Here is a 12,743-nt window from a genome sequence, read left to right on the forward strand (position 1 = left end):
TTTACTGTTTTGGTTCCAATGGTTTGTTGATTTGGGACCCAGAGGAAAATGTCTTACAGTTGTGAAATCCACAGCCCATCTTTAGTCTTATTTCTAAGACCTTTCATTGTTTGCATAATCAATTTTTATGGAGCTTGGATTCCAATATAAAGAATGTAAATGGTCTTAATTTTTACCTTTGGCTGCTCAATAGTCCTATTCGAAAAAACAACAACGACAAGCACAACCACCACCACCACCACCACCACCACCACCACAACAACAAAACCCAGACACAAGATGACTTAGCAGGTAAAGTCCTTGCTGTGCGGTTTTGATGACCTCTTTCAATTCTTGGAACCCATATAATGGCAGAGAGAGAAATGACTGCACCAAGTTGTTCTCTGACCTACACACACACACACACACACACACACACACACACACTCAATAAAAATAAATAAAACTTAAAAATTTCTCAAGTTCTGAACAATAATAGGAGAAACACGTTATGTTTATCCTTAAATGAAGGCTGAGACAACCTGATGGAATCTCATATTTTCATTTGTACATTTTGTATATACTGAGCGAAAGGGGGAGGGGTGGGCACACTTCTTCACTCCTTGTTCCAGGAAGGCTGAGCTGCTAAGGAATGTTACTTGAGATCTTTTAATTTTACACACTATCCTTCTCTCAGGGATGTCTCTGGTAGTTACATCCTTTCTCTTCCTGGGGCCTCTGCTTGGTGGATAAAATATGGAAGACAAGGATCTATACAGGGCTACTTATGAGGGAACTGCCTCTCCTCATCTCTCGAACTGTACATATATGCACTTTCTGGATAATTCCTTGAGGTATCACTCTCCTTTCCACTGTATCTGTCCTTCATATGTAGAATGTAGACTCTTTTATATTTAATTATGAATATTTACTTTCAATTAGTTTACTGGGTTCCCTAGGAGTACTCACTCATTCCTCAGTTCCCATCATGAATCAGCAAGTATTTTCTTTCCAGGGAACAATCTACGTAGGAATCAAATCAGGACCATGTTGCACTAATAACAACCTCAGGGTAATGGAATGTATGTGATGGGAAAGCACAAAGAGGACTGTTTGGAAAGACAAGAGGACCAGAAATGGGGAGTATAAGAGAGGGTGGCTGGGGTGAATAAAAATAAAGCATGATGTTTGAAAATGTAAAGATGAAACCCATTACTTTGTGCAATAACTAAGAAAAAAAAAAAAGAAAAGTCTATGTAAGATATTATATTCAAGTAAGTTTCTTACACTTTATGGGCTTTCCTTAAAAAAGAAAATAGCAACCTCTATATTATCTATTTTTTTCTATCTTCCCCTTTGTTCATTCCAACTGCTTTTTTTTTTTTTTTCAAAAGCGCAGACAGTGTGAACCTATAATCTCTGCGTAAGCGTCTGTATGTAGGAAAATTTGGTATTATGATGTGAAGTGATATTTGGAAACTTTCTGAGCTGTCTTTCAAAAATTCATAGATACAATGTCTTTTGATTCACATTGCAGAACCCAAGGTTATCCACAATTATTTTCCTTTTCCTTTTATTGTTGCTTTTATAAAACTATCAAAGATTTCCTTGCTTTTCATATGTTATCTGATTCAAATTGACTTTGTTTGTTTGTTTGTTTTTGTTTTTCGAGACAGGGTTTCTATGTAGTTTTGGAGCCTGTCCTGGACTAGCTCTGCAGACCAGGCTGGCCTTGAACTCACAGAGATCTGCCTGGCTGCCCGAGTGCTGGGGTTACAGGCATGTGCCACCACCGCCCAGCTGTCAAATTGACTTTGACAACTAAAGCACTTTGGCAGCATCAGCCCTTGCCTCTTACACTTACTCTTTTAACCCACTCATAAAATCAATGCCTTTGTGGAGAGCAAAGGAATTTAAGAGAGCTTTAAAAATGATCTCTAGTCAGAGTATCTGGACTAAGAATTCAGCATAAAAATAATCAACATGGCATGAACCAATATTTTTATTGGAGCTAAAAAGACAAAGAATGGGAATAGTAGTATAGATATAGAAGTGGGAGGTACCATTAAAAAGAAAGGAAAGTTATAGACCATATCATTCTGTTTTACTTTAAATTTCTCCTGGGTAAACCAATGTGCTCAGGCCATAGACTGACTATGCATAGTCAAATGACGGATGCTTTTATGCATTTCATTGTGTGTAGACTGCAGATAATAAAAATTGGGGTATGCATGAGATCTTTTCCTCTGTTATGCTGCCCAAATATTTGCTTCTTTTTTCCTTTCCAAACCCAGCCCTCACCAAACTCACCAGCCATCAGACCATTCCATTTTCAGTCTTTGTTCACTAATCTTTCCTTACTACATTTATTTTCTGCTATTTGTAAAGAAAAAAGTTGTTTCTTTGCTTTGGTGCCTCTCTCTCTGTCAATCATTTATCATAATTTTGCCTAAAATTAATTCATATTATCACGAAATAAGAATCTCGGTCTTTTATTCTTTGGACTTCTGACTTCCAGGGATCTTCTCTTCACCTTGCTCAGCCACTGACAGTATTGAAATTAATCTATGGAACAACCATACTGCCTTCTAATCTTATTTTTTAAAATCAGCTTTCTTAGTTTCCCAGTTCATTTTCCTAGCACATTTTACTCCAATAATCCAAGAGTCTGAAATCAAGATGTTTTCCAACCCAAAGGTCCTATCACTTCTTTGCATATTACACTTGACCTCCTCATCTGGTCACCAAATATCACTATGATCACTTTATGTGCTTTGTTTCCACGCCTTCCTAGTACTCACAGAGCAACGACACAGCCCTTGTCACACCCACCTGATCTGCTCCGCCCCTCCTGAGAGCAACTGACCAATGGTCATGATTCTGCTTCGCAGAAGTTATGTTCAGTTGTACTCACCATGAATGGTCACTACTCAGGATGCCTAATGTAGCATCTGGGCTCATCTCATCTCTTTAGTCTCAGTTGCTGCCACTGTCCCCCAAGCTCACTGCATTCTTCATCATTTTGATCATCCTTCAGCATGATAAGCTTTGATAGCCTTCCAGTGCTTTTATTACTTATTCTATCCCCACAAAATGTCATATGATTCACTTCTTATTGTATATGAATCTGTGAAAATCTTACTGCTTCTTCAGTATCTGTGTGAATGATACTAAACCACATATAATCTTGTTGTTGATCTAAGGTCTTTACATTTTTAAAAAAACTTTTCACTCAGTATATTTTAATCATATTATTTCCCATCCCCCACTCCTCCAAGATCATCTCTCCCAACCCAACCAACTTCATATTCTTTCTCTCTTAAAAAAAAAAAAAATCAAACCCAAACTTTTAAAACAACTTTTGTTTCTGAAAGCATTTATACTTCATGGAGTCACAAGGTAACTCACAGCTCATACCTAGACCCAGATAACTGCACCCAGATGTGAAGGATTGGAGCCTAGCAGTTCTGTTCTCTAGAGTACATGAAGTTCTTCCTTGTGCTCCCATGTTGAGCACGACCAACCCAAGACATTGTGGTTCATGGCACATGAAACTGGGTTTCCCCCTTTCCTTTGCTCTCTTCTTTTACCTCACCCGACTTATTTTTTCTTTATCCATTATGTAAATTTACAGATAGTGACTATAAAGTTAGTAAGTGTTATAACTGAGATGGACAAGAGTTTGTGGCACTTAAAGGGGAACTTTCTTGGATAGGGACAAAGAAAATTATATAGAAGTAACATTTACCAGACTTTTAGGGGGGCAGGGAGCCTTCTGGGTGGGGGTAGGTGGGTGAACACACAATATCAGAAAATTTAGTTAGAAATGAAGTGTGATCTTGCTGCCAACAACATGGAATCTTAGGGGGTATGTTCTTAAGTGTGTCTTTGATTGACAGCATGCTTTCTATATTCCTTTATTGATGAACTCAGTCTCCTCCATCTTCACCTTTTCTCTCTGCCCACACTACGGCTTTTCCTACATTTATATTTCTCTTAAGCATCAATCAGTTCATGTTTCCTTTCTTTAAGAAATCTTTTCCATTTAACTTGTGCTTATTAAGTACTCACTATGAGGCTGGATTTGTAAAAATACTTGCCCTATCATATGTCACATGTCTTCACCATTAAAAAAAAATCCTAGATTCTTGGATCTGTACTTTCTCACCCCTTAAATCTGCTGTGAACTTTCTCATCTTTCAAAAGGGAGGCAGCACTTTCAAGTGTTCGATTTCAAAGTTGCTGGCTGACTAGGGAATAAGTGCCAGTTAAACAGAATCAGTGGGAGCTATAGGTAGACATTTAGAGAAGGCAGTCTTATCAAAAGAAATGTAGTTTTTTAAAATTTCAAATCAGAGCTTACCTGGAGACATTCTATTGCCTTCTTACCAGCCACCTTGCTCCTGACAAACAGAGCATTCCCACAGAGGGTCATAACATCAGTGTGTTTTTGATTTTCTGTTGTGTTGGAAAGGAAAAGTGTTTCGTGCCTGTATTTCTTTCTGTAAGATGATGTATAAATTCCCTAGTTTCTGTGAGCCAAGGCTCTCTCACCATACAAGGAAAGTGTTGCAGTCTATGATTTCATCTTCAGAGGACTCTGAGCATAGTGATGGGTCTTCAGAGACCAAGGAAAGAGGGAGACACAGAATAGCCCATTAGGGAATCCCACTGGGTCTTTTATTAGAAGGCTAGCATGTCATGAAAAGCCCCAGAGGAGAGGGAACTGTCTTCACCATTCCCAGTTTCCATGTAGTAGTAAGTTTTATTTATTGCTTATCACTTTTCTGAAGATAGGAACAGCTTTTCAGTGATGATTTCACTCTATGAAAGTAAAGGTTCATTTAATAATTTGGATTTTTCAGTTCAACTTTCTTCCTCTTTTGATTTTCACTAAGTAGTATTGTTTTTCATTTTTGATGGTAGGGAGTTAGCTGCAGTTCTTTCTGGAAATCTAAATAGTATTGAGAAAATTTTGCTCTTTCTCATTACTGAATATTTCAATGTCCTGCTCAAATACAGCATTGCCTTAAGGAATTCCAAATTATGGAATTGTATGCATAATCACTTAATAGACATGTATGCACACTATCCTAATTGTAACATAGCACTGGAAAAATATTACAAGTAAGAGTTGCATATATAATCCACATAATATATGTATAAACATGTATATGTATGATGATACATGTAATACATACAATAAAAACATGTCTGTGCAATGCTCAGGCATAGCAAGAAGAGAATTATAGGGAAGAAGTTGGATACCAAACATAGACAAAGGTTCATGTTGTGGGCAATTTAAGTAAAATAAGTTACGTTCTATCAGCATTTAAACGATTTTTGGTAAATTTCTACGTAAGTTAAAGAAGAAACAGTCATCAGTTTTTAGGTAGATTCATATAGAAACACCATGATCTTTAAAAAAAATTATTGGGTTGGGGATTTAGCTCAGTGGTAGAGTGCTTGCATAGCAAGCACAAGGCCCTGGGTTTGGTCTTCAGCTCCAACAACAACAATAAAATATTATTTGAAAATTTCATACACATATACAAGGTATTTTCATCATATCTGCTCTACACTCTACCTATGAAATGCTCCCTGAACATATGTCCTCTCAATGTCATGTTCTTTTTCATTTTTTTGAAATTCCATGTTAGTAAAGTCAAGCAAGCATGTTCACATAGTTTTAATCTGAGTGACAGTGACTTGCTTTGAACATTGGGATCTTTGCAGAAATGACACAGGAGACACTTTAAGTGGTTGGTGAGGCTAAACATCTAGTCTGAGAAGAGTAAGCTCCAGGAATTGCTACTTCAGTCCTGAATGAACATATTTGGAACTAATATAAAAACAGTCAAATCCTGAGGACATCTTCTAACAACGTTTCTTATCTACAGAACTGTCCAGCTTAGCCTAGTCTAGAGTCAACCTAACTATCTAGGACTAAAACAAAATACTAGTTGTTACAGACCGACATTGCTCTTATAACACAAAGCAATACAACTTTCTTATCTTACTGTCTAGTGGCTAGAAGTGCAGAGTGGGCCCCTTCTGGGGATGTGAAGGTTGTAGTTTGGCTACCACATGAGCTATTGAGTTTCAGATATGATTATGCAGTAGTATCATATTAAAACCATGAAGCCAAAGTATTTTGTATTTATTTTAGTTTTGGCCTAAGTGATGAGTAAGATATTTTACTTACATGAATAAATCTTAGTGGGCATAGGGCAGTTTCATGCAGAATTTTATACATGTGCTTTCTGCTCAGTAAATGCCAGGGTAAGGGCACTCTTTTTTTGTTTGTTTTTTGTTTTTGTTTTTTGAGACAGGGTTTCTCTATGTAGCTTTGCGCCTTTCCTGGAACTCACTTGGTAGCCCAGGCTGGCCTCAAACTCAACAGAGCCCATTACTGGGGAAAGACTGCTAGAATTGAGGGAAATTTAAGGGGAGGTAAGGAAACCTAATGTGGTGGAAACTTCCTAAAATATATGAAGGCAATCCTAATGAAGTTTCCAAATAATGGGGGAGAAAGAGTCCCAGCTGGCCATTTCTTGTCACCAAATGAAGCTACGAGGACTGGGTTACATCCAATTGAATTGTTGGCTAAAGGGGTACCATGGAAATCTCCAAATAACCCATGCTGTTGCCAAGACAATAGGCTATTCTCCTCAAACTGACAACAAGGCCCCATTGCTGAAGATAATATACATATGACTCATTGAACATGGAGAGGTTGAGCTGGTACCTATATAGAACCTTCACTTCCTACATTATAGTGTCTTTGGTATGGGAAGGTACTCTGCAGGCCACCAAAAGAGAAACATAAACACCAAGTAAACCACTAACCCTTTGTCTACAATGCTGTCTTTCATGAAAAATATTCTAGGACAATGGTGGCTGAAAGCTTGTAGGAGTAACCAACCAACTTGATTTGACTTAAAGCCCACTCCATGAGAAGGAACCCATATCTAACACTGCCTGGGTAACCAAGAACCTGAGACTAGATAGCGCAGAGACCTAGGGTAAAACCAAATACTACTTGTCTTGAAAAATAGTAGTGATAAAATGATTCCTAAATGATAATTTTCTATACTCATAGATCATCAGAGAAGCTTCCTCCTGCAGCAGATAGGAACAAAACCAGAGATCTATAGCTAGACATCACACACACACACACACACACACACACACACACACACACACAGAGAGAGAGAGAGAGAGAGAGAGAGAGAGAGAGAAGAGAAAACAGAGAGAGACAGAGACAAGAGAGAGACACAGAGAAGAGAGAGACAGAGGACAGAGAAGAGACAGAGACAGAGAGAGACAGAGAGAGAAAGAGTGAGAGACTGAGGCCTTGGAGCACACAGCTCTAAATGGGATGTCTCCATAGAATCCCTCTCCTCAGAGCTCAGGGAACCCCATGGAAAAGAAGGCAGAATGGTGTAAGAGCCAGAGAAGATGGAGGACATCAGGATTACAAAGCCCTCTGAATCAACTGAGTAAAGCTCATATGAACTCACAGGGACTGAGGCAGCAGGCACGGGGCCTACAAGGGTCTATACCAGGTCCTCTGTGTACATATTGTGATTTTGGTTTAGTGTTTTCATGGGACTCCCAAGTGTCTGAATGAGTGGGTCTCTGACTCTTGTGCCTTCTCTTGGGGCTCTTTTCCTTTTGTTGGTTTTCCTTGTCCAACTTTGGTGTAATGGTTTTTGTTTTATCTTATGCTTTACTTAGTCATGTTTGGTTGTTATCTCTTAGAAGTTTGTTCTTCTCTAACCAAAGTCCAGAAAGGAAATGGATCCAGTAGGAGGTGAGGGGGGAGAGGAGCTGGGAGGATTAAACAGAGGGGTAACTATAATTGGTATATATTATATGAGAAAAGAGTGTATTTTCAAATAATAATGAGGCAGGGTGGGGGGTTTGCTTTCTGCTTTTCAAGAGGACCCTTGTTTCAACTCCAGAACCACAACTTCCTGAAACTCCTGTTTCAGGGGATGCTGGTGCCATCTTCTGGGCTCAGCTAGAAGTGCATGCATGAGGTTGCACACATATATACATATAGGCAAAACACACACACACACACAAAATAATAAATTAATTAAGAATTAAAGTCTCAGGGCTGGAGAGATATCTCTGTGTGTGTGTGTGTGTGTGTGTGTGTGTGGTGTGTGTGTGTATTGTGTTTTTAAATTATGATTGCTTGGGTTTTGTTGTTTTCTTGTTTTATTTTCTAAACAAACAAAGAAAAAAGGTATAGAATTGGGTGGGTGGAGAGGTGGTAAGGATCCTTGGAGGAGTTGGGGGAGAGAATCGCTAATCAAAAAATATATTGTCTTGAAAAAAAGTTTTTAATTAAAAAAAAAAGCACTTCCTGCTCTCCCAGGGTGCATGGTAGGATTCCCAGCACCACTTCAGGAGGCCCACAGCAGTCTTGTACACTACCACTTCCACTGAATTTGACGGCCTCTCAGATTCTACAGGCATCCTCCACAGAAACACCATATCCACGAGGCAGACAGCTGTGCTGGTTTGAATGAGAACATTCCTTATAAGCTCATATGTTGGAATACCTGGTGCCACAGTTAGGAGAACTGTTGGGGGGGACACAGAAGGTGTGTCGAGAAGGTGTGTCCCTGGTTGTGGGCAGTGAGGTTTCAAAAGGATAAAAATTATAGGATAGTCTGGTAATCTTTACTCTCTATCTGAAACTTAAGGAGTACCTCTATCTTATTTAAGTGATTTTAAAGTACCCATTTCTGTCAGTTACATTCATTTAAATTTGAAAGAAGTTTTTAGTTCATTTGCTAATATTTATCCAAGAGAGTTTAGAGAGGAAAACTCACTATGCCTATTGTAGAATTTAATGGTTAAAGAGCTTATTCTAATTGTATAAATATTGTTTAGAACATGACATTGTCTCTTGTCTTATCAAATAAAGCAATTCAGTTTTCCAGGCTGTAAAAGAAAAGAAGGAAGGAAGGAAGGAAGGGAGGGAAGGGAGGAGGAGGGAGGGAGGGAGGGAGGAGGGAGGGAGGAAAGGAACTTAACTACTCTTAGATAACGTTTTTTACATTTAAGTTTCATTATTTTGTCCAGTTCTGTGGAATTCTTCTTGATATTTAACTGAAGTCATATTGCTTCAAGGTGAGATTGGATTTTTTTTTTTTCATGGCATTACCTTTTGAGACACAGCCTCACTCTGTAGCCAAAGCTGACCTTGAATCCTTGGTGATTCTATTCTGTCAGGCTCCTGAATTCTGGGATTACAGGTGTGCATGCACACGCCAGTTCTTCTGATACTTCCCTCATTTTTTGATTCCTCCATATCCCACCACATGTGCTTTTCATTATATTTTTCTTTAAAAGTATATGATTACATATGATTCTACCTATTTTTCATTAGGTTTCCGTTAACACCGCACAGCACTTTCATATTTTCTGTGTCTGATGTGTCCACCCTCTCTTGTCTTCCTCCCTCCTCCTTCCCTTCCTTCTCTTCTTCTTTCTTCCCTCCCTGAAACAATGAAATAAATTAAGATTACTATTATTTTTTGGTTGCTGTATTAAAGCTTTTCATTCCATGTCTCTCTGTCTCTCTGTCTCTGTCTCTGTCTCTGTCTCTCTCACAGACATGCACACACAGCATGGATTAATTTACACATGTCTGAGGGCTGGCTGGGCAAACACTGAGATCCAGAGAGCAGGCAGTCAGAAAGTAAAGATTATAAGAAGGTTGGCAATTTCCAGGCATGAGATGAAGCTAGTTTTTTAGACATGGGTCTCTTTTCCCAAGGCAGTCCCAAACTTACTTTCAAGATCTTCCCTCTGATCATTCAGGACTAACTGGCCAGCCCCTAATCTAAAGTCATCTAATTAGGATGTTCTAGCATAGTCTCATTTGCAAAGCACTAATGTTGATATTTGAACAACTGGAAATTGTGTGTGTGTGTGTGTGTGTGTGTGTGCGATTTTTGTGTAAGATATTCTATCGTGACAAGTTAGAAGAAGAATACAGGTCAGTGCAGTTTGTTAAGGTGAGATTCATATAGAGAACACCATTGATCTTTAAAGAAAAGAATATGGCGTGTGGGTATTTTAGTTCCTTCAGTAGGGGATGATTGAAGTGCTTGCATTAGCATGAAGCTACAAGGCCGGCTGGGTTTGGTCTTCAGCTCACAACAAAACTAATTAAAAATTATTGAAAATCAACACATTATACCAATGATTTGTCATCATATCTGCTCTAGCACTCTACCTATGAATACATTGTCGCTCTATCTGAAACCATATGCTCTTCTAATGTCATGTTTCTTTTCGCATTTTTTAAATTCTCATGTAGTTAAAGCTCAAGCAAGCATGTTCACATAGTTCTAATCTGATACGTGGACAGTGTACTTGCTTGACACATTGGGATCTTTGCAAGAAATGAGCAAGGAGACCTTAAGGGTTGGGAGGCTAAACATCTAGTTGAGAAAGAAGTCCCAGGGAATGCTACTTCGCTCTCGAACACCTTATGAACATATCCTCTGGCATACATAATCATAAAAACATTCAAATCCTGAGGAAAATCTGTCTTTAACGACGTGTTCTGTCATCTACACGACACTGTCCGCTCAGTCCTTTAGGTCCTAGATCAAACCTAACTTATCGTAGGACAAAACAAAATACTAGTTTTACAGACACCGAACATTCGGCTCTTATACACAAAGCATTACAACTTTTCTATCCTTACGGCTAGTGGACTAGAAGTGCAGAGTGGGCCCCTTCTGGGAATCGCTGATGAAGGGTGTAGTAGTTTGGCTAATGCCACCATAGCTAGTTTGAGTTCAGATCATGATTACGCCAGTTAGGTATCATATTTAAAACCAATGAAGCGCAAAGTACTTTGTATCTTATTTTAGTTTTGCCTAAGTGGATGAGAAGATATCTTATCCCTTATCATGAATAAGCACGTTAGTGGGCATTTAGGGTCCAGTTCATGCAGAATTATACATGTGCTTCTGTCAGTCCCAAATGCCAGTAAGGGCACTCTTTTTTTGTATGTTTTTGGTTTTTGGTTTTTGAACAGGTGTCTCTATGTAAGCTTTGCGCCCTTTCCTTCGAAATCACTTGGTAGCCCAGGCTGGCTCAAAGCTCAACAGAGCCATTACTGGGAAAACTGCTTAGAATGAGCGGAAAGCTTAAGTGGGAAGTAAGGAACTAAGTGTGGAAAATCCTAAAATATATGAGGCAATCCTAATGAAGTCTTACCAGAAGAATGGGGCGCAGAAAGAGTGCTCCAGCTGGCCATGATGTCTGCACCTTTGTCACCAAATGATAGCTACTGCGGTCGAAGGAACTGGTATCATGCCAATTGAATTGTTGGCTAAAGATGGTAACCATGGCAAATCTCCATCTGATAAACCCTTAGCTGATCGCCAAAACCATACACATATTAGCGTATTCTTCCTCATAACTGGGACAGACAAGGCCCCCTAATTGCTGAAGATACTATACATGATGACACCTCAGTTGAACATGGAGAGGTTGACTATGGTACCTAGTATAGGAATCCGTTCACTTCCGACATTATGTGTCCTTTGGTCCTGGAAGTTACCTCTCGCAGGCACACCAAAAGAGAAACATAAAACACCAAGTAAACCACTAACCTTTGTCTACAATGTCCTGTTTTCATGAAAAATTCTAGCCACAAAGGTGGCTGAAATCACCTTATGTAGTCATGTACACCAACCAACTTGACTTTTACTTACAAGCCACTCCCTGATGAGATCTAATAACCATACTAAATCTCGCAACCGCGAGTAAGCCTAAACTAGGCAGATATGCAGCCTAGTGAGTATAAAACCAAACGTATACGCTTTTCTTGAAAAATATCAGTAGCTGATAAAGCACTGATTCCTAGAATGATCAATTTCTATACCTCATAGATCATCAGAGAAAGCTTCCTCCTTCAGCGAACAGGAACCAAACCAAGAGATCTATAGCTAGACATCGATCACACACACACATGCACACACACTACACACAAGCACACACACAGCACAAGAACGAGAGAGAGAGAGATCTGAGAGAGAGAGAGAAGAGACAGACGAAGGAGAGACGACAGAGAGACCAGAGACAGAGAGAGACACGAGAGAGAAGAGATAAAGATGTGAGATACTGAGGCCGTTGGAGCACACAGCGTCAAATTGATTCTCCATCTAGACATCCCCTCCCTACAGAGCTCAGGACCCTCTATGGAAAAGAAGGCAGAAATGATCTGCTCCGCCCCTCCTGAGAGCAACTGACCAATGGTCATGATTCTGCTTCGCAGAAGTTATGTTCAGTTGTACTCACCATGAATGGTCACTACTCAGGATGCCTAATGTAGCATCTGGGCTCATCTCATCTCTTTAGTCTCAGTTGCTGCCACTGTCCCCCAAGCTCACTGCATTCTTCATCATTTGATCATCCTTCAGCATGATAAGCTTTGATAGCCTTCCAGTGCTTTTATTACTTATTCTATCCCCACAAAATGTCATATGATTCACTTCTTATTGTATATGAATCTGTGAAAATCTTACTGCTTCTTCAGTATCTGTGTGAATGATACTAAACCACATATAATCTTGTTGTTGATCTAAGGTCTTACATTTTTAAAAAAACTTTTCACTCAGTATATTTTAATCATATTATTTCCCATCCCCCACTCCTCCAAGATCATCTCTCCCAACCCAACCAACTTCATATTCTTTCTCTTTAAAAAAAAAAAAATCAAA

Source organism: Onychomys torridus, chromosome 1 (assembly GCF_903995425.1).
Source record: "Onychomys torridus chromosome 1, mOncTor1.1, whole genome shotgun sequence".
Taxonomy (NCBI): Eukaryota; Metazoa; Chordata; class Mammalia; order Rodentia; family Cricetidae; genus Onychomys; species Onychomys torridus.